The 22,883-nt window shown below is 40.6% G+C and overlaps 1 long non-coding RNA gene across 15 annotated transcripts in view; it reads right to left on the reverse strand.

Moving 5' to 3' along the window:
* LOC129462706 (uncharacterized) overlaps nucleotides 1-22,883 on the reverse strand; it is a 152,939-nt gene that overhangs the window by 33,841 nt on the left and 96,215 nt on the right. Inside the window, exon 12 of one of the 15 annotated variants that reach the window (XR_010115691.1) lies at nucleotides 8,868-8,988. The exons of the other annotated variants lie outside the window; for them this stretch is intronic. This is a non-coding gene — a long non-coding RNA (uncharacterized lncRNA). Of the gene's footprint in view, nucleotides 1-8,867; nucleotides 8,989-22,883 lie in introns of those variants that run through there. 15 annotated transcript variants of the gene reach the window in all.

Below are 22,883 nucleotides of genomic sequence, written 5' to 3' on the forward strand. Positions count from 1 at the left end.
GGAAAGCGTCGATTCAACAAGCCCACTGCCCTTCCTCTCCCCACTCTAGTGGTCAGTTTTCATTTTCTCGGGCTGTAGTTATGATTCCAGTTTGCCTGACCTGCAGCTGCAGGCTTCATTCCTAATTCTAAATTTATTATCTTCCATATTGCACTGACTGCCACAGGAGGGTCTGGGTGAGAGAAAGTAAGGTCTTAGCTCAAATCTACCCCGCTCCTGAGACGCCATGCATGATCACTCCCTCCATGGGCCGGGTCCACAGCCCAGCTCTGCAGCGCGTGCCCGACACCTGAATGGGCCTTCAAATGCTTACAAATAATTCTCTTTTTACTTCAAGAACATGTCACGACTAAGAATAAGCACCATGCATCAGCCACCATTGATCCTGAAATAAAATGCTGTCTGGACAAAAAAGAAAACACTTCTTTTATGCACTGCTCCTAGGAAATCAGATCACCATTTACTTCACAGACCATCTGCAATGTAATTCAAGTGTCAAAGAGTGTTCAAACAAACAGAGGAAGGGGAGAGCATAGTACAGCCTGAAATTCATTTGTATTCAAAAGCATTTCCCTTTAATGTTTAGCAACTTCTACGATATGAGTAGTACTGTAAGATGCTAGATGGTAAAATGGCAGCTGCCTTTTCCCATAACTACGTAAATGATATCCTAAATAAGAATGATACACTAAATCAAATGAAAATGAATGAAAAAAAGTGTCACCTCACCACCATGAAATAAAAAATTGTAGAAATATATGTAGCAAACATATTAAGTCAAATATTCTCCACTCAGAAAAAAATGCCTAAATGGCTAAATGGGACTAGCTCTTATGAAACTTGGCTTTGAGGGTCCACCGTGGCTCTTTGCTTCACATCTTCACACCCTACTGGTCACTTACCCTTCTGGTACACCAGATGCAAGATGCTTCTTCTCTCCTCCTCCTTCTCCAGCTCTCAGCTGGTTGCCCACTTTGAGAGGGTTCAGTTGAGTCAAGGGGCCACAAGCAGCCCACCTCCTGCTGTTTAAAATAAAATTTTACAGAAACACAGCCGTGCTTATTTGTCTGTGTACCATCTATGGCTGCCTTTCATCCTACAAAGACAGGGCTGAGCAGTCACAACAGAAACTTTATGGACCATATGCCTAAAATATTTACTTTCTGATCCTTAACAGAAAAAGTTCCCCATCCCCTGAATAAAGCCCTTCACATGAAAGTATAGCACTTTTAAAAGTTACTCCTCCAGGCATAACTTAAATTTTAATAGGGAGATAATTTTCTTAATCTAAAGGAATTAATAGCAGAATTTTGGTCATTAGCAATGGAATACTTTAGAGGTATTTTGGGGTTGGAGAATTTCTTAAGCTTAATAGCCATCTATACTTCACCTGCCCATCACCCAAGTTGTAGATCTACCTATGGAGTATTTTAATAAAATTGAGAGGGTTATTAGGGTGTGGAGAAAGACTCAAAAGAGAGGTTGGTCTGAAAGGAGTTTGAGAGTGCTAAAGATGGCAGCATTTGTGGGGTCAAAAACACACAACCCAGGAGATTGCCATTTGTCTCAGTCTCACCCAAATGTTTCGTCTTATTCATAAATTTCACAAAGATATTATATTGAACTTCACAAAGTAAAACTTTTTTTATAGCACATACATATTCTCTCTGAAGTCCCCATGAGTAGTATTATGTATCCCTAAAGAAGTCTCCCACAACTAAACAGCAACAGAGAGCACGGTGCAGCCTTGTTTCCAGAATGCTGGGGCTCCCTCCACACTAGCATTATTAAGTAGACTTAGCAAGACTTTGAAGTAGCCGCTGCACAAAGAAAACAAGAACATCTGGTTTCCCATCCCGAGGTGAATCAGAGGCTAAGCATGCATAGGAAGTAATAATCGCTTCTAACATTTGCATTTGTTCAGGATATTATAGCTCACAGAAATGTTCGCCAGAGCATTCTTTTGTTTAATCCTCAGGACAATCCCTTAATGTGAAAATTTTCATCCCCATTTACAGGTAAGGAAATGAAGGATCTAAAGTTTGGGTTAAAAGGCTCACCCTAGATAAAACTGCTCTTGGAGATGGAGTCAGAGCAAAAACTCAGGTCTTCTGAGTTGTTTCTGGGTAGAGGGTTTATTCCCTAAGCCCATGGTGGAGGGAGTCTCAGGTCTCATCAAGAGCAGAGTAGGCCAGCACAGTCATTCACCCAATTCTTGAAAGCCAAGGTTTTGTTTCTCTTTAGGTACAAGAGTGGTAAACAGCAACCTAAAACAGGAACGGACTCCATTCAGGTATGTGCATCAGCTACCTTGTTGGTACCAGGATGCACTGCTCCTGGACCCTCCTGGGATGGTGGTCACATACCACTAGCACCTTAAGAGGCCTTTCTGCAAACTAGAAGAAGGCAGACCAATTCCGCAAAGATGCTCCTTCCCGTAGCTGACCCAGTCCTGAGCCAGGTGCAGCTCAGCAAGCCAAGCAGGCTAGATCCAGCCCCTGCTCAAGCCCTTCAACCCAGACAAGCCACCATCTCCAGGCACAGCCAATACAAGCGTTAAGTGCCCACTCAGTTCAGAGACCTCTCCTCTCCAAGAAGGGATGTTTCTTAAAAGAAAGAAAAGCTTACTGAGAAGAACTGAATCCACACAATAAACACTACACAGTTTACCAAGAAGGTCACAGCCACCATCTAATCTCAGTGTGGTTTGGGTGGTGATGACAGCCCTTCTGAGCTTGAGAACTGTGGCTGGTTGCAGATCAGGCCATCTCCCTCTCGCCTGGTTCTCCCTCTTGGCTAAGATCCTTTCTGTATCCCATTCAAGCCATTTTCCCCATTAATTCAGGTGCTACCATGTTTAACAGGAACATCCTTGAATCAGAGGGGACATATAGCTAGCAGAGGGGTGGAATTATTATTGGTGAGTGGGTGGGTAGCTGTCCCCTTCAGCATGTTTCTGTCACACCCTGACAGGGGATCCTGCTAGGATAGAGTGCCTCTTCCAGGCCCAGACCTTTCCAGGAGGGCATCTGCCATCACAGCATGTTGGATCTCTTCCTGCTCCTCCTCTAAATGTTCTCAGGAGCCCACATCGTCACTTAGGTCAGGGGGCAAAGTCCAGCTGAGCTCATTAGTCATATTAGAGTCACCTTTCCTGCTCAGGGATCAACAGCAGCAAGAGCTCACAATCTTCTTTCGAGTAGCTTTTTCATAGATTTGAAGGAAGAATGGATCCAAGAACAAAACAACAGCTCCAATTAAGCCTGGGAGACTAGAAAAGAAGGTCTACTGAGAGTGCAGCTGGGAAAAGCAGGAGAGTTAGCTGGGGTCCTAGCTGATCTCAGCCACACCTCTGTCATGTGTCACGACCGAGCAGCACTGGGAACAAGACCTCAAGGCAAGCAGGTAGAAATGGACCCTCAGACTAAACGTTCAACAGACACTAAATATATTCCATTTACAAAGTGCCCTGCTAACATTTATACAGTGGGCCATGTCTTTCCAGTCCCACTCTGATGGCTACCACCATGGGCCACAGGAGAATTGTTGAGCAAGCTGAATTTGCCTTCAATGACTTCCTAGCACCTTTTCTACACACTTCCCTTTAAACTCTATTTTCTCTCATATTCAGATTCGGGTTTTAATTATCTTGTTACTGGATGTGGGGTTTAGTTACCACTTTTGTGACAATATCATATGGTGGCTTTAGATCCCTAATTATTAACTTTTGATAAATAATGAGGTATCTAGAGAATGCTGACATTTGACAGTATTTTCAGGAGTATATCCCACTCCAGGTTAGATTGTACCTTTGTAGTATTTACTCCCATCAATTCAGCCAAAATTATGTAGGTAAAATATAGCCAAGGTATGTTTATTGATGACATAAGAGTTATTAAAACAATTAATAACAGGTTTATGGTTTTTGAAATGATTATACATAAAACAGCCTTTGATCCTGTGTCAATCTCTTCAAAATATATTCATAAATATTTTTAGCCAGTAGACCTTTGCTCCAAGAGTAGGTATACACTACCAAAAGCCACTGATGCCACAAAATTACTTAATTTTTGCCATCACCAAGGAAGAGGCTTTTAATTTCCCACAATAGAAATACTAAGAAAAAACTCATTCAGTGAATGTTTTGGTTTGGGGACAATTTCACAGGGTGAAGATGGGAGGGCCTTGCCCCAGCATTGACCGTGTGGATTCACCTCCTGTAACTCATGCGGTTCACAGGCTCCTCTCCTGCACAGACACCCGCAGCACAGCCACTTGCATCTGAAACCCACCGGGTTCCAGCAAAGGCTTGTGGCCGACAGGTCAGTGCACTAAAGCTGTGAGCCAACAACAGGGACTTCCACTTCTGCTTTCCGAGATCAAGCTGTCTGGGGAAAATGCTGATGTGTTTCTACCTCTCTTCCTGTCTCTGTCTTCCTGTTCATCTGTGTGTGCTTTTATAGCTTTCTCACTTATCACTTGTTCCACTTCATCCCAAAAGAATAAAGGAGATGAGTAACGAATTCAGACAACCTGCTAGTCCCTATTCAGTTGAACCCCTCTTAAGGCAGCCAAGAGTAAAAATCTCAGATTTTAAAAGATGATGGACACATTATGAGGTGATTATTCATACTACAAAACAGTTTTTAGAACCTGGAATAATAAAGCTGAAAAGGGATCTTAGAAATCTTTCATTACACTCACCCTCTTTTATAGATGAGACTACTAAGCCCACAGAAGGAAAATGACTCGGCCAATGACCCTCTCATTCTTAACTCATTCTTTGCAGAAAGGAAAGTTTTGCAACCAGAACTCTAAATTTTTAGAGCAATTAAAGTATGTTTATTGCCCAGGTGCAGATGCTCACTCCTGTAATCCCGGCACGTCGGGAGGCCGAGGCAGGCAGATGGCTTAAGCTCAGGAGTTCAAGACCAGCCTGGGCAACATGGCAAAACCTTGTTTCTACATAAAATATAAAAATTATCCGGGCATGGTGGCACACACCTGTAGTCACAGCTACTTGGGAGGCTGAGGTGGGAGGCTCACTTGAGCCCCAGAGGCAGAGGTTGCAGTGCATCAAGATCATAACAGTACACTCCAGCCGGGGCAACAGAGCAAGACCCTGTCTCCAAAAAAAAAGTATGATTTTATTTAAAACTATTTAAGTTAGACACACATTCCTAGGAAAACACTATTACATGTACTGAGGGAAAATGGCTTGTGAAATGGAGTATGAATGTATGTGGTACCACATTCATATATGTGGTACCATACTCTAGAAAAATGAAAAACATTCCACATCCACATTTGTTTTAGTATTTCCTATTAACAACTTGTGTTTGGAATAAATACATGTTATTAACAGAACCATCCAGATAGGTAATTAATGAATGTCCTGAGGGTATATAATGACACAAGTATATTTTAAAGCCTTGAGAGGAGACAAATTACTAAGAAGGTTAAGGCCACTTCATTTGCCCTTGATAGCCTTGTGTGAACACACTCTCAGCTGCCTTCTGAACACCCTCCAGGTTCAACTTCTACAACCTGCCTCTGTGATTTATCAGGTAGCAGCTGTGTGAGCAACTAGCCGTGTGCATGTGGGCACACACATGCACCCATACACGATGCTCCTAGGAACAAAAGCTGGCACAGAATCTTAACTGAATTCAATAGAAAAAAATGATTTTTTTTTTAACTTGGTGCAGGCATCCTTCTGAGAGCCACACTGTCACTCTGGGCTTTTGTCCTGACTGGCTCCTGATTTTTCAATGCATGCTGAAAACACCACTTCTGCACACACACTCCCCGGAGGCAGCTTTGGCTTGCTGCCACCTGCCCTCACTGTATTAAGAAGTGTGGATCCATTGCTATTATGGAGCCTGATGCAGAGCCAAGAAGAAATCTCAAAGGACCCGCTCCCTAGACATATGTGAATAGAATAAAAATGAGACACAAATGATAGCACAAAGCCTCCAGCACTCTACGGACAAAGTGAGGGGCTGTGTTGCAGGTCAGGAGAATGTTCTTGTTCTTGGGAAAGAAATAAAATTAAAATATGCTATCCTTTATATAGGAAGTTCCTTCAGACCTATCATCAACAGAGGGGGTCTTTTTCTGTTGTTTTCCTCCAAGTAGGAGTTGGAATTTCTTAAAGCAAAGATATACATTCAAGGCTGAGTTTAGAGGTGTCTCCATGACTACATACTGAGGGTTCCCAGCCTGCTGATCAGATAACAGAGGAGGCAATCTCATATGCTCATTTATACTAAAGTGCTAAAGATTTAATGTGTTACTTCTCCCGGAGGTAGTTACTTTACAAAGGCCCATGGACAGCAAACAATATTTAACCTAAAGGAATATACAGAACTTCAGACACCAGAATTTCAGGTAGAATTTCAGGCACCAGAGCTTTTTTAACCCTACCCAGGAAACCATTTATTAATACATGGTGTACCTAAACATATCTGTCTGATGCAGTGACAGAAAAAAAAGAGAGTGTCATACAAAGCAAACCTACAAGAGCAAGTCATGGCTTCTGATATTTTCTCTTTCTCTTTCCCTTATCCATTCTAACCCCCTAATGGTTCCTGCAACCTCATGTCTCTGATTCCACTGTCCCATGTGATTGAACTGGTTGTGAAGATTCAGCAAAGCGTTTCTCACACGTTTCATTGGTAAAGATAAACCCAGTGCTGAGATCATTGCCAAATGAAATTAGAGGTCAAAAACAATGTCACAAAATAGAACCAAATGGCAAACATTCAGGCGGAAATGTTAGGCTACACAAGAGCTAGCACAAATAGTGCACAAAACTGCAGGAATCACCAATGTTTTTATGAGAAAGGAGGCATTTAAGCTAATGATTTAAGCTAATTCCACTGCAGTGTGGTCCAAGGGCAGGGCAAGAAGACGGGTCCACCCCCCAGGGGAGGCAATCAAGGGGTCCATGGCCTGGAAGGGACTTAAAAACAATAATAAAACCCACTCAAAGCCAGTGTGCTTTTTATTATCACCACTGCAAGCAATTCTAAACAAGAACAGTGATAAACTGCTCTCCCCATCACCAAAAAAAATCTTTTGTTGGTCTAAGTTCTACACAATCGCTGAAGTTGCAGTTGAATTTTAGGAATATAAATGTACGCTTCAACTCAGCACTTTTTAAAATTGTGCCTTCCTTACTAAACATTGCATTCTACATGGGAGTTGATTCAGAGAATTAACTCCATGCATTTATTTTGAGAGTAAGTACAAAACAAAGCTTGCTTTGGGCACAGTTCGTGTCTCAGCCTCCCTGGTACTGTACTACATATTCCTGTTTTCAAACAATTGATTGAAATAAACAATGATAGCTCAGTGATTGTAAAGACAAACAGAACTTGAGTTACTTCAATTCTGTCATTCTATGTGACTGCCGGAGTTTTTTACTGTGTTTAAATTTTCTGGAATTTATTGTGAAATGAGATTTTATGTATTTCTGCCAAATGTATCCTTATGTTTAAGGCTTTTTCTTATTTATTTAATCTGTTCCTTCATGTGAAAGAAAGCTTTCAAAATTAAAATTAATGAAAAATGTTCTTTGATCAAAGATAGATAGAAACTTCATAAATATGGGAAGAAAAATAACTCTGACAAAGTCATTGACAAATTTGCAGAAGTTAATCACAAAAACAGAAACCAAAAAATCGCTATTCATGACTGTGAAAGACCAATATGTAGGTATAAGTTTTCATCCCTTTATTCAAAAAAATACATTAATGAAACTAAAAATACTATACTATAACTTTCTTTCCTTTTTTGGATTGTAGCATTTACTGTATTTTTAGTTTTTATTGATAGGACACAAAATTTCATAAAAGAACATTTCTGGCCATCATTATTTTCATTTCATGTTGTGATTATTACTAAAAACAGCTTTGTCATATAGAGCAAAGAGGTTTTAAAACTGATGTGGTCTGGGTGTCAAACACTAGCCCTAGCACTTCTAATCTGTTACCTGCTTTGTTTTTGTGGTTCCCTGACTGTCTCCCTCCCTTTAGCCTGGGCCTTCCCCTCCCCCGACCCAAACCCCCATCACTCCAAACAAGACTTGTTAGAAAGGTAGATCTGATGCACTTAAAATAATTCACCTCTTCTCTCGGGTTCTTCAGTCTTTCTCCCACTTTTTCTTATAGAGAGTCAGGTTATGAAACTAGAAGGGTTAAAACTCAGTCCTTCACTCTCTTTTCCTATTTGCCGAGAGTAGAGATGAGCTGAAGCATAATTGGCCAGGACTCACCAATCCACCTATGAGAAGCTGAGCCAGGCTGGGGAGAGTGGGAGAAAGGATTCAGACAGCACAAACCCTACTTTGACTCTGACCCCAGGCGTGCCGCCTCCAGCCAGGAGTACTCCTGGCTTTCCTTTCTGGAAGAGCATCTGAGAAGACATTGTCCTGAGATGTAAAACTGCCCTCCACACTCAGGCCCCCAGCATCACCCATCACTTTAGAGACAATAGAGTTTACATTTCAATGCATGCCCCATCCCACACCTCCTCCCAACTCTGAAGTCTCAACTCTGGTTGGCCCACTGCCCTTAACTCTGAAGAGTCGACTCAAAGCAACAGGGAATATATTTCCCACCCAAATTTGCCATAGGAGGGTCATCCCGCTTCAGTCCCCTGAAGGATCCTAAGTTACCTAACAGCGATTTATTATGCCATGAAGGGCCATGTTTCCTTCATGTTGGTGATGAGGGGAAAGTTATAGTATTTATTTTTCATTTTTACTTAGCTGAATATAATGAATTCCGCTGATGGCCTATTTCTGAAATCCACCAATCAAAGGAAATTGTAAAGTTCACCATAGTAACAGCTCTGTGTCAGTGGCCCGCGTGAGAACCACACAGCCTGGGAGGCACCACAGCTGAGGAGGCACTGGCCAATGGTGGGGCAGAGTGATGTTACCATCTCATAGCAACCAAGGGATCTGCATGGCAACATCAGTTGCTATATAAAAGAAAAATTAGAAACAATATTCTGTTAGGGAGAAATGAAGATATTAACTGTTAAGTCATACTTGAGTCACATTTATGAGGACCTATCCCAAAATATCCACCTAAACATAGCTCAGATGATACCTGCCAGATTCAAGTCCACATGCCAGGAACATTCTCCCCCACCAAATGGCACCACCTGAGGAGTGAGAGAGAGGAGCATGTCCAGAGAACAGACTGCTTCTGCATAGGAAGGAGAGGGCCCTTTGAATACCAGTAATCACAGAGCATATTTGCGGGGTAAATTACACATAAATCATCACATTTAGTCCTGTGAGGGAGACAGGGCAAAATTATTATTATCATCAAGTTCTCCACCTAGCTCCCATCCCTTCCTCCCCCGGCTTTCCCATCTCAGTTAATAGCTACACAATTCTTCCAATTGCTCAGGCCAAAAACCTCTGAGTTCTCCTATTTTCTTTCTCTCACACCCACATCCACTCCATCAGAAATGCTATTCATTCTTCCTTCAAGCTATCTCCAGAACTCAGCCTTTTCTCACCACCTCCACAGCTACACCCTGGTCCACTCCACCACCTGTCATGCAGAGGCAATAGCCTCCTAACCCGTTTCCCTGCTTCCTGGGTAGGCCTCCCTATGGTCTATTCTCAACACAGCAACCAGAGTGACCCTTGCAAAACTTCAGTCCTTGGCTCACAACCCTCTGATGAGTTCCCACCCTATCTCAATGTAAAAGCCCAATCCTTCCCAGGACTACATGGCTTCACACACCTTGGCTAGGGAGCTGACCCATCTGCTGCTATTGTCTGCTTCTCTCAACTGCTGTAGCCACACTGGCCCCCTCACTGGGCTTCTAGCACATCAGGCTCCTTCCTACCACAGGGCCTTTGCACTAGCTACCTCTTGCAGAACATTCTTCCCCCAGAGACCCTCACTTCATTCAAATGTCTACTCAGACGTCACCTTCTCAGTGAATTCTTCTCTGACTTATTTTAAAACTGGACTCTCTATACCCATAGCCCCTCACCCCCATCCCTAGCACCAGTGGGCACCTAGAACAGTGCTGGCATGCAGTAAGTACTCACTCAATATCTAACGATGAATAAAGGAAGCACTGTTTTACAGATAATCGGGCTCAAGAAGCTAAATTATTTACTCAGAGGCTCCCAGCCAGGATGCATTAGAGCCCAGACTTGAACCCAGACTTGCCCATGCAGTGACTCCCACACTGGGCTCTACCCTCTCTACCTCACTTTGGTTTCCTTTTCCAGATCTACCACTGCTTCTAAGTGCCAGGAAAGCATGAATTCTCTGGGAAGGGAAGAGGAATGGCTGGGCTGATGGCGTGGCTGTGCAGACAGCCACAGCAGGAATAGAGAGTGGGGGTGAGCTGGCCCAGACCCTGAGTGGTTCCCCGAGTGGAGCCCCCTTCCAACGGAATCAGCAAGTATGGCTGAGACCATGTCAGCGTGACTGCCGATGACACCTCATTGATGATGACCTCTCCCTCCCTTCCAGGCCACTTCTCTTGGGGATAGAAACAACTCTTTTGAACATTCAGCATTCCTACCCCTGTATTTGCTTGGATCAAAAACAAGGATTTAAATGGAATTTTTAGTCTGCAAAGTGTTTTATCCTCATTTTTGCTAGTTTGTTATCAAGGAGTCTCAGAGTTCTATTGAGTGTATATTGCATGACTGATTAAAAAAAATAGAGAAAATTCAGTCACCAGATGTTTTTTGGTCTATACAATAAATAGTTTTTTGTTAACAGAAGCAGCCTAGTATTGTGGGATTATGAAGAATAGCATTTTTCCATTAAAATTATGCTGAACACTGGTAACAGCATGCCTATATTCTCTACCCTGAATCTGGTGGTGGAGGGTAAGGAGTGGAAGAAGAGATGAGGTGGGAGGGGGGAAAGACCACCCAGAAACAAGGCAGGGAGGGGAAAACCAAAGGCAAGAACATTTTGCTTCCATGGCCTATATCGGCAATTAGGAAATGCTGGTGTAGACACAGACACTGTCATCAATCTTGCTGTTGAAGAAAAAAAAATAGTCATGACTCTCTCACCAAGAAACTAGAAACATGAAAGACAAACCAATAACAATAATCACTACCACTTTTTGAGCATTTACAATGTACTAAGCATTTTGCTAAGGGCTATCATACAGTTTTACATTTAAGTCTCTTAGCAAACCTAGATGGGAGGAATTACCTCCCCATTTGATAGACTATTTACAGAGAAATTAAGTAACTTACCCAAGGTCATACAACTAGAAAATTACAGAAATGACCGGTTGCCTCCAAAATCCCTGCATTTTCTTTCTTTCTTTTTTTTTTTTTTTCTAATTTCCAGCTTTTATTTTAAGTTCAGGGGCACATGTGCAGGGTGTGCAGGTTTGTTACATAAGTAAATGTGTGCTATGGTGGTTTGTTGCACAGATCATCTAACTACCTAGGTATTAAGCCCAGCATGCATTAGCTATTCTTCCTGATGTTCTCCCTCCTTCAGTCTCTGGCAGGGCCCAGTGTCCATTGATCCCCTCCCTGTGTCCATGTGTTCTCATCATTCAACTCCCGCTTATACGTGAGAACATCCAGTATTTGGTTTTCTGTTCCTGCATTAGTTTGCTGAGGATAATAGCTTCCAGCTCCATCCATGTCCCTGCATAGGGCATGATCTCATTTCTTTTTATGGCTGCATAGTATTCCATGGTGTATATGTATCACATTTTCTTTATCCAGTCTATCATTGATGGGCATTTAGGTTGACTCCATGTCATTGCTATTATGAACAGTGCTGCAAGAAACATGCATGCACATATCTTTATAATAGAATAGAATGATTTATATTCCTTTAGGTATGTACCCAGTAATGGGATTTCTGGGTCAAATGGTATTTCTGCCTCTAGGTCTTTGAGGAATCGCCACACTGTCTTCCACAATGGTCCCTGTTTTTAACTGTTACATTGCACCTCCTCTCTCTACAATAAGATTAATTAATGTGATATAAAGAAACATGGAATACATACAAAACCAGGAGGTGATATAAGGAAACATAAAAAAAAAAAACCTCAGTGAAAGTTCTGATTCTTTTCAAGAATGTAGAGCCCTGTGCGGAGAGCTAGGCAAGTGTGTGGAGGCCCTGAGGAACGTGCTTCACGGTTCCACTTCTCATCCCCAAGGTGACATCATCATCCCCTCTATTTTGCACTACAAAATTAGTTCAACAATGATGGAAAAGGAAATGCTAATGTCCTGCTCACAAAGGTTCATGTTGCCAAAGCTGTAGAACATATACTATTCTCTAATCTTTTCCCTGTTGACATAAAACTCACAAGTAAGGTGTTTTGTTATATGGAGAACCCCAGGAAAGTTGAAATAGGGGATGGGGGACCAAAGCTGTGTGCCCAAAGCAAATGTGTAACAATGAAACAGCAAAAGAACTAACATAACTAACTCCAATTTTGTTGAAGGGGCCTCTACCCATTCCTGCATGTAGGCTAGGATAATTTTAGAACACTGAGATAATATGCAAAAACAGCAATCATGTAGTTTTTTAAACTAACTCTGGGATTGAAGGAGAAGAACGTAAACAACTATGGTTTGTTAAACGTTTATAGAAGCATTGTGATCTGACCAAGGACAAAGAAATTCCCAACCTTCTCAGACCCTCACTGACATGCAGATGTCTGTGATCACTGGTTACCTCTTGATTCTGACCCCTTCCTTTTCCCCTGTCCTTAACTTAAAAAGAGCCTAAAATTTGTACTGACTTAGGATGGTGCTTTAGGACACTAGCCTACCCTCTTCTCAGTTTGCTGGCCCTCCAAATAAACCTGCTTTTGCTCCCACCAACTCTTGTCTCTTGAGTTTTGGCTTCTGAATGGTGAGCAGCTGTAGCCGAATGGAATCAGAGCACTGGAGTGTTCTGCTGAAACTTCTGGCCTGGCAGGGAGGAAAGAGCAGGCTTATATTAAAGCTGCTATTCTTTCTCAGCTGCATCACATTCGTTGCAGTATTTTGCCCCAGAAGCAAATATAAACCTAAACAGAAAAAAAAAAAGAAAAAGAAAAAAGAAAGACGTTTTTTGGATTCCTGAATTAAAAACAAAAATCCAGCCTAACTTTACCCATGAACATGAAACCAACATGCCATAGGACCTGGCATTCTGACACAGTCCAGGGCAGTTTCTACCCAGGCTAGACTTTCTGAGAAGCAAATGTTTTCCTGTATTCAAATGCATCTGTGTTACCTAATATCAGGACTAGCTCTCACCTCCTAGTTTCACCTTTGTAGTGAAACTTCTGTTGATCACCCCAGACCTGAACTCCCTTAGCATTAGTTGTTTAGACGAGGCACCTATGTATTTGCAAATACTGTAGAAGGCAGTATGACTTAGTGCAAAAGGTTCTGGGACCACAGAGCTGCAAGCTCAAATTCCAGCTCTGAGATTTGTTACTTGTGAGATTTTTGGCAGGTGACTACCCTCTTCTACCTTTAGCTCCATCACCTGTCAAATGAACACAATTAAATCTATCTTACAGAAGTTTTTTGGTAAGGAATAAGTAAGCTATTACATTGGGAAAGAGCCTACTATGGTGCCTGGAACATACCAAGTTCAATTATTATTTTGCTTAATTATTATTTTAAAAGCAAAATACATACAGAAATGAACCAGGAGATGGTCAAAATTGGAATGTAGCATTCTAATTGGATCTCAATCCTTGCTGAACTATCCTAATTAATTATATATGTATGGATTCCTCAGGAAAAAATTAAAGTACAATCAACTCCATCTCCAAAAGGGAGTCATCCTACTCACCAATTTTCAAGAGAAGTCTTCTATTTTTCCCTCAAAATTGAACATCAGCTTTCTTCTCAACATACTCAAGGACAAACCCCCAGTCTAATGATATTAAATACTACATTTAGGCTCAAGGATGATGGGTTGCCCTTATCATCATGTTCTACTGCATTTCACCAAATTCGTGGTTAAGGACAGTGTCATCTCTGTCTCAGTATCTGCAGGTCTTCTGCAGGTTAGCCTTTGAGTTCATAAACAAAAAACACCTGAAAAATCATGGTGTACATTTCGGGCTATAAATCCTATAAATCCTGTGTAAATGTACTTGCCCAAATCTAGAGTAGGTAGAAATAACCTTTTGACAAAAGGAAATCCCAGTTTTAAATGATGTAAAGCAGAGCCTGTGTTAGTCCCTCCCATTCTTTTAAACATCTGTGTAAATTATAAACAGTCCCCAACTTGCAGGAATTTCCTTTTTTTGGCATTTGGGATGGTGAAAAAGCCATATGCATTCAGTAGAAATCATACTTTGAGTACACATACAGCCATTCTGTTTTTCATTTTCAGTACAGTATTGAATAAATTTCATGAGATACTCAGCACTATTATAAAATAGGCTTTGTGTTAAATGACTTTGCCCAACTACAGGCTAATATAAGTGTTCTGAGCACTTTAAATGTAGGATAGGCTAAGCTATGATGTTTAGTAAGTTCCGTGCATTAAATGCATTTTTGACTTAATTTTTTTTTCAACTTAAATAGACTTATCAGGACATAGTCCCATTGGGGAGCATTTGGTATTTGTCATAACCATTGGGAGGGTTAGATGGGTGTCCTCCAGCTATTGGGAATAGAAAGACAAGCATCTTCCCTGGTGCTGATGTGAGTTTATCATTAGGGAATTGCAACAGCTTTATGAAGCAGTTGTACCTGTTGTCTGATTATTAGGAGAAAATGTAGTTGAGCATAAACTGTGGAAATAGGGGATGGGGAAGGGGCCATGGTAATCTTCAGGCCCAGTTCAGGCATTTGGCTACTGGGGTGGAGAGTACGAGCCCTGTGTATTTGCTGGAGGACTCAGTCAGCCCCGAAGGAAAAGAATGAAAAAGAAATCTGTGGGACTGAGGGGAAGTTGGGGAAGCGGTCAAGAACTTGGATGCCTAGATTCTGCCTGGGTGCTCTGGCTGACTGTTGGTGTGGAAGGATGCTTCCAGATAATACAAAGGATAATGCTGCCCAAATAGCCCCTGAGCTAACTCTGGGGCTGTTGTCCCATGTTCCCCAGAAAGAGGGCTATCAGGAACTAGAAAAGACAACGCCCTCCATTCAGGATGCTAATGAAAGAATCCTTAGGAAGAAAGTTCACTCTCAGAGCAGCAGATACAGTCTCAGACAGCAGAGCAGGAGTGGCTCCATTCACAACTGCAAGAAATCTTCCAAGTAAGCGTCCAAGAAGAATGTGCAAGACATACTGCCCTTAGGCCCAGGCAAGAGGGGACCATGCTTTGGAGGGCTCCACACGTCACAAACACAAAAAGGATATAATGTTAAAGAACACATGGACAGCTTTGTCCCTCAGCTCTTGCAACTGAGACCCTGACCCTAAACATCAGATCTCCTGACCTTCTCTGTTCAGGCTTCAGAGAAATGTTCCCTACATCTCTTGCCTCACATCCAAATGCCATCAGAGATGTGGATCTTGCTGCTGTGGACTTCAGAGATGGACATTGCTGCAGATGTTGTATGGGTTTGAGTGGCTAAAATACAAGAGAAGACAACTTCCCCAACCTTTCCTCAGGTACCATGAATGGAATAGACTATTGCATTAAAGATTGCTTTGCAATAGTGTTCAGAGGCAATTTTCTTGCTTTTTTTAAATATTCCAATTCCTGGTTCAAAGAATAGCACATATTTTATAATTTGTTAGCTTGATTCAAAACATTTGAATAACTCTGTTGATACTTTTCTCTCAAACCCCACAAATGTTAGGGTGGGCCTGCCTGTGAGTCACCCAGGAACCTGTCACAGGACATGGGAAAGAACAGGGTGTGACTGAGATTCTGTTTCCTGGGGATTCATTACCTTTGCATCTATTATCCAATGCTTCTGTGACCTCTCCCAGAGGGTGTGTCTCAAAAAGGCCAGGATTACCAAACAGTGAAACCAAAATTCTCATATTTGGCAAACATTCTCTAATATTGATGTGGATGCCACCAATTAGGCTTATTCAACAGATCAATTCGGAGAGCACATTTGATAGCTGACTTGTTTGAGTAAGGGGAATATTTTCTCTACCCCTTCTCCCGCCCTAATCAATATATACTTCCCTACACTAGGTCTTTTCTATAGAGCTTCTGTTTCCTCCCTTCTGGGGAATGATGGAGAGGGAATCTCCATGTTTTCTCCCTAACTACTTGCTGCTGCTCCTCAAGGGAGGAAGGGCTGATCCAGTTGGCCAGAGCTTAACACTGACTAAGCCCCACTCTTATGTATGGTGGATTACATGTCTCATAATAGGAGGAACAGGCTCCAGCCTATCTAGTTCAAATTCTTCTTGTCCACTCCTGTGCTTCATTTTTCCATATAGTAGCAAAACTAGCAAGGTCCTCTCAAAAGGGGAGGCCAACCATTCTCCTCCCTGCCCTATTCAGCCCTGACCTGGGGAGTGAGATGGACTTTGCCTCCACATAGGTGGCTGGGTTAGTTGGAATCTGTGCTGCTGGGTTAATTGGAATCTGTGCTGCAGGCTTAGGCATGTGCCCAAAGACACACCGGACTTTGTGAGTCCTAAAGCAGAGATTTAGGGTCAAAGATGGGAGATCATAGGTCCAAGTCATACTCCCCAGCACAATTTGCCAGAATCCCTGTTTTTTGAAGGTACACTAGACAAAGTGGGCTAAGTAGCTATGATGGAAGACCCACTAACTCAGAGAATGCAGAAGGTTGCCTCTGTCATATTTTGGTCTTAGATGACTGGCTCAGGGTTGGCAGACAGCTCTGAGCCACATAGTCCTTTGAGAGCTGGTACAGGCAGTGCCTCTTGCTATCTTCAACATGCATCTCCCAGGGCTGCTCTATTCCAGCCACCCAGAAAGGGAAAGAGGACAGTCCAGGGCCAGAGATGACTCTTAAGTAAATAGGATGAAAGTTGCCCAAATCAATTCCTCGCAAACTCCAAAGAAGCCTAGGAAATGGGAGCACTGATTCTGGCAGACAGCTAGCATTCTCCACCACAGAGGAGTTACTGAGCCTTTGCAGGATGTAAGTTTAGTTCTTATTCTACAAGAACACACTAAAGTGCTTATTTGTTTGTTTGTTTGTTCATGGTCTGGGTAGTTGACTGGCAATAGTTACAAAAACATCTCAGCCAAAATGACCTGTTACATACAAATTGGTGCAGAACTCGCAATCATTAACTTGTTTCAATTATTTAAGCAGATTCAAAAATTCATTTTGGGATAAAAATAAATAAAGTTATTTTAATAGGACTCATGAAGCCTATCTTGGGGTAGAAGAGGGATGACCCATTACCTGTAAGTTTCCTAAATTAATACATCTTTGTCAGTTTTATTGCCCATCCTAAAGCTTATCAGTGCCCCTTGAATCAACACTAAGTTTATGACCCCTCCCTGATTAAGCTGTGATGCCTTTTAGTTAAGAGACATAGCCTGAAGTATATATTAGTTTCATTCATTTAGGTTCTCCAAACAATAATCCTAACTTTCTATATTTCTAACTTCTCAGCTAAGATAATTGAAAAGCAATATACCTAGGGCATATTGTCTTAGTTCTCCCAACCCCCTCTGCCAAAATAATGGGTGAGGTTTTTTTAAGTTAGGTACTTAACATTTTGAAGATTATTTTTTTAAAAATCTATTTAACATCATTTGTTTTCAAAGCTTATCCACTACTATCAAGTAGGCTTCATCCTTGGGAGGCAAGGTTGGTTCAACATATGCAAATCAACAAATGTGATTCATCACATAAACAGAACTAAAGACAAAAACCACATGATTATCTCAATAGATGCAGAAAGGTTTTTAATAAAATGCCACATCCCTTCATATTAAAAACTCTCAATAAACTAGGTATTGAAGGAACATATCTCAAAATAATAAGAGCCATATATAACAAACACACAGCCAACATCACACTCAATGGGCAAAAGGCAGAAGCATTCCCCTTGAAAACTGGCACAAGACAAGGATGCCCTCTATCACCACTCCTATTCAATATAGTATTGGAAGTTCTGGCCAGAGCGATCAAGCAAAAGAAAGAAATAAAAAGGCATTCAAATAAGAAGACAGGAAGTCAAACTATCCCTGTTTGCAGATGACATGATCCTAGGTCTAGAAAACCCCATCGTCTCAGCCCAAAAGCTTCTTAAGCTGATAAGCAACTTCAGCGAAGTCTCAGGATACAAAATCAATGTGCGAAAACTGCTAGAATTCCCATATACCAACAACAGTCAAGCCAAGAGCCAAATGACAAACAAACTCTCATTCATGATTGCCATAAAAGGAATAAAATACCTAGGAATACAGCTAACAAGGGAATTGAAAGATCTCCACGAGGAGAATTACAAACCACTGCTCAAAGAAATTAGAGATGACACAAATAAATGGAAAAACCTTCCATGCTCATGGATAGGAAGAATCAGTATCATTAAAAGGGCCATACTGCTCAAAGCAATTTATAGATTTAATGCTATTTCTATTAAACTACCATTGACATTCTTCACAGAACTGTTTCTTAAGACTGTTCTAAACTGTAGAAAAAAACTATTTTAAAATTCATATGGAACAAAAAAAGAGCCTGAATAGCTAAGGCAATTCTAAGCAAAAAGAACAAAGCTAGAGGCATCACACTACCCACTTCAAACTACTACAAGGCTACAGTAACCAAAACAGCATGGTACTGGTAGAAGAACAGACACATAGACCAACAGAACAGAATACAGAACCCAGAAATATGACCACACAGCTACAACTATCTGATTTTCAATAAACTTAACCCAAAAAAAAGCAATGGGGAAAGGATTCCCCATTCAATAAACGCTGCTGGGATAACAGGCTAGCCCTATGCAGAAAATTGAAACCGGACTCCTTCCTTACATCATACACAAAAATTAACTCAAGATGGATTAAAGACTTAAATATAAAACCTAAAACTATAAGAACACTGGAAGACAACCTAGGCAATACCATTCAGGACACAGGCATGAGCAAAGATTTCATGACGAAGGTGCCAAAAGCAATTTCAACAAAAGCAAACATTGACAAATGGGATCTAATTAAACTACACAGATTCTTCACAGCAAAAGAAACTATCAACAAAGTAAACAGACAACCTACAGAATGGGAGAACATTTTTGCAAACTATGCATCTGACAAAGGTCTAATATCCAGCATCTATAAGGAACATAATAAATTTACAAGAAAAAAACAACCTCATTAAAAAGTAGGCAAAGGACATGAACAGACACTTCTCAAAAAAAAGACATACATGCAGCCAACAAGCATATTTAAAAAAGCTCAACATCACTGATCATTAGAGAAATGCAAATCAAAACCACAATGAGATACCACCTCACACCAGTTAGAATTGCTATTATTAAAAAGTCAAAAAATAACAGATACTGGTGAGGTTGTGGAGAATAAGGAACACACTGTTGGTAGGACTATACATTAGTTCAACCACTGTGGAAGACAGTGTGGCAATTCCTCAAAGACCTAAGGACAGAAATACCATTTGACTGCAATCCCATTACTGAGTATATACTGAAAGGTATATTAAATTGTTCTATTGTCTATTACATATTATAAAGACACATGCACACATATGTTCACTGCAGCACTATTCACAATAGCAAAGATATGAAATCAACTTAAATGCCCATCAACGATAGACTGGATAAAGAAAATGTGGTACATATACACCATGGAATACCATGCAGCCGTGAAAAAGAATGAGATCATATCCTTGGCAGGGAGATGGATGGAACTGGTGGCTATTATCCTTAGCAAACTAACGCAGTAACAGAAAACTAAATACCACATGTTCTCACTTATAATTGGGAGCTAAATAATGAGAATGCATAGACACATACAGGAGAACATACACTGGACCTATTGGAGGGTAGGGGGTAGGAAGAAGGAGAGGATCAGGAAAAATAACAATGGATACCAGGCTTAATACCTGGGTGATGAAATAACCTGTACAACCAACCCCCATGACGCAAGTTTACCTAGGTAACAAATCTGTACATCTTGCACATGTACCCCTGAACTTAAAAGTTTTTTTAAAAAATCATTTGTTTTTTAATTAAATAGTAATTGAACGCACCACCCTTTAAGTTACTCATGATTTCTTATATAAGCATCTATGCAGTAAATTCCTTCTAAAATTTTAAGCTGGAAAATTTTATAACTTCAAGTGAAGGTAATGAATCTATTCTTTTTTCTTACAAGAATCACACAATCTACTCACACCCCTCATTCTCTTAATTTCTAAGATTGGCACTAAACTTAATGATCAACTTAATAGCTAGTTCAATTCTGGTGCCTGAAATCTATGTCCCAATTTGCTTTACATATCAATGAATGTTTTACTTTGGAATAATTTTAAATTTATAGAAAAATTATAAAATAATTTGTACAGAGAGTTCCTGTAAACCCTTTACTCAGTTTCTCTTAGTAGTAACATCTTACTTAACCTTGGTACATTTGTCAAAACTAAGAAATTAACACTGGTGCATTTCTAATAACCAAACCACAGACTTTGGATATCACTAGTTTTTCCGCTAATGTCCTTTTTCTGTTTCAGGATATCTAACTGCATTTAGCCCAGTTTGTTTTAACTGAAATACAGCATCCTGGTCGAAAATCATTCCTAAGAAATTTAACGACTAGAAACTGGAAAAACATTTATTTAAGATTCACAAAAGATTTTCTTTCTCAAACAAAAAAAAGAATTATCTACACTTTAATTTTTAAGTTATCATTTAATTTAAATATGGTTTGCTAAATGATAAGGAAATTAGATTTTTATACTTGAAAATTTAGAGAACTTATTAGCTTTGGTTCATCAGGAAGGCTTAAGAAGCACATATCTATGATGGAATAACTTTCTGAAAGAGAAAGATCCCTCTTAAGAGTTGTGGCTTTCCTGTACCCCAATCCCAGTGATAGCCATAGAGATTCCTGTTGGCTCATAGCCAAAATTTAAATACTATCTTGGCCATGCACACCCAAAAAAAACCCAGAACAATAAAGTCCTTAGAAACAGAGCCTTTAGATACTTCTTTTGGAAAGAGCGCTAGAATAGAGCTTCTAAGTCTTCTAATTGCTATTGCTGACGTAGTCTGCTGTAAAATTACAATAGTGAATAGGCAAGGACCGGAAGATTCCAAATTGTCAAACAATTTGGAGAGGTACTATAAATCATCTCCCTTAAAAAAAAAACATGGCTGTCAGGGCCTGGGATCCTGATTCGGAAGACATCTCTGACTGGATAATGCTGATTATGAGAATTGCTGGAAGGTTATAAATAAAATGTTAAGTAATACAGTACAGCTAATTCTTCAGGTGCTGATTCCATACTCAGGTAAGAATCTACATGAATCAAGTAACAGCACACAACTTTCCTGGGGGTAAAAATCTCTAGAAACATTGTTCACTCACATTTGCTTATGTCCTTTTACTCTATAGTCTCAATGACACTATTATTTCTTGCTTTGTTATTTCTTTTCTCCAATCCACATTAGCAGCCTGTTCTTATGAATAATTCAGCATCCGTCTGAGCATTTGTTTGCAATATTATCTTACATGATGTTATGTAGGAAGAGGGAGAAAATGCAAAGTATTTTTGAAAGGCTAGTAATGCTTAAATACAGGGAAATAATTTTTCTTTCGATCTTTCACGTTTGCAAAGTGGTTCTGCCACATCCATTGCCTCTGAACTTACACTGAACTTTTGTTTCCAGAAAGTCTGATTTCATAGACTCTAGCCTGCTGTAAAATTTGATATAACTGAAACTTGATAAGAGGGTCCATTGCAATCACATGCACCTACAAAGCTATCTACCATACCTGTAATTCCTGGTGAGCTTGTGTCTATTTGTATGTTCAAACAGGCTTCAAAGGAAGCAAGTCAGATCATCTGTACACACAATGGGGGCAAGGAGAACCATTTTTGCTGTTATTTTTTTCAAATACAACTTTGAAATAATGTTGTTAAAATTTCCAGGGCAATTTAGGACTCAGAGCCAGGTGTTCACATTTGAGATCTGCAGTTGAAACCTTACTGGCTTACTTCCCACGATACATCCGACAATACTGCCTTGGAGCTGTTGGGAAGCTCGCTACAATTGTAATGGACATCCAATCTTCCAGTTTCTAAACAGAGTTAAGGAAGACAAACTTTGAAAACAGAATTAAGTCCATGTTGGAGGACTTACACTTCCAACTCTCTTGACTGCCAATGACTAAGAGTATAACTTTTCTAAATTATGAAAACCCACAGGAATCCAGGTCAAATGTTGACTTAGGGCTCTTCTCACATGCTGTTTCCTCTGCTTGGATGCTGTTCCCTACCCACCCACTCCACTCTTAACTTACAATCTAATTTTACTTCACCCTTAGGGTCTCAGCTTCCCTGACACTTCAGAAGAGGCTGGGCGCCCCAGTATATGCTCTTCCAGTGCATTCCATCTCTACTTCGTAGCGCTATCCTTGTTTTTTTCTCTAGTGGTTGATTGATGTCTACTTCCCCCAATAAACATAAGGAAGCTATAGGAGAGCAGAACTATATCTTTCTTACTCACCACTGGCTAGCTAGGCTCAAGGTGGCGGTCCAATAAAGATGTAAACGGATAAATCAATGCATCTGAGTGAAAATAATAATAGGTAGCTAACATTTACATGTTTGTTTACTACATCCCAGGCACTGTGTGTTTTACCAGCGAGAATGAATGAATGACCACAAAAATGAACACTAAGAACATTAGAAATATCTGAACGAATAGTAGATGTAATCTTACACAAGTTATTCACGAAGCCTTTTTGTTTACATAAAA

This window comes from Symphalangus syndactylus, chromosome 14 (genome assembly GCF_028878055.3).
Source record: "Symphalangus syndactylus isolate Jambi chromosome 14, NHGRI_mSymSyn1-v2.1_pri, whole genome shotgun sequence".
NCBI classification, from domain to species: domain Eukaryota; kingdom Metazoa; phylum Chordata; class Mammalia; order Primates; family Hylobatidae; genus Symphalangus; species Symphalangus syndactylus.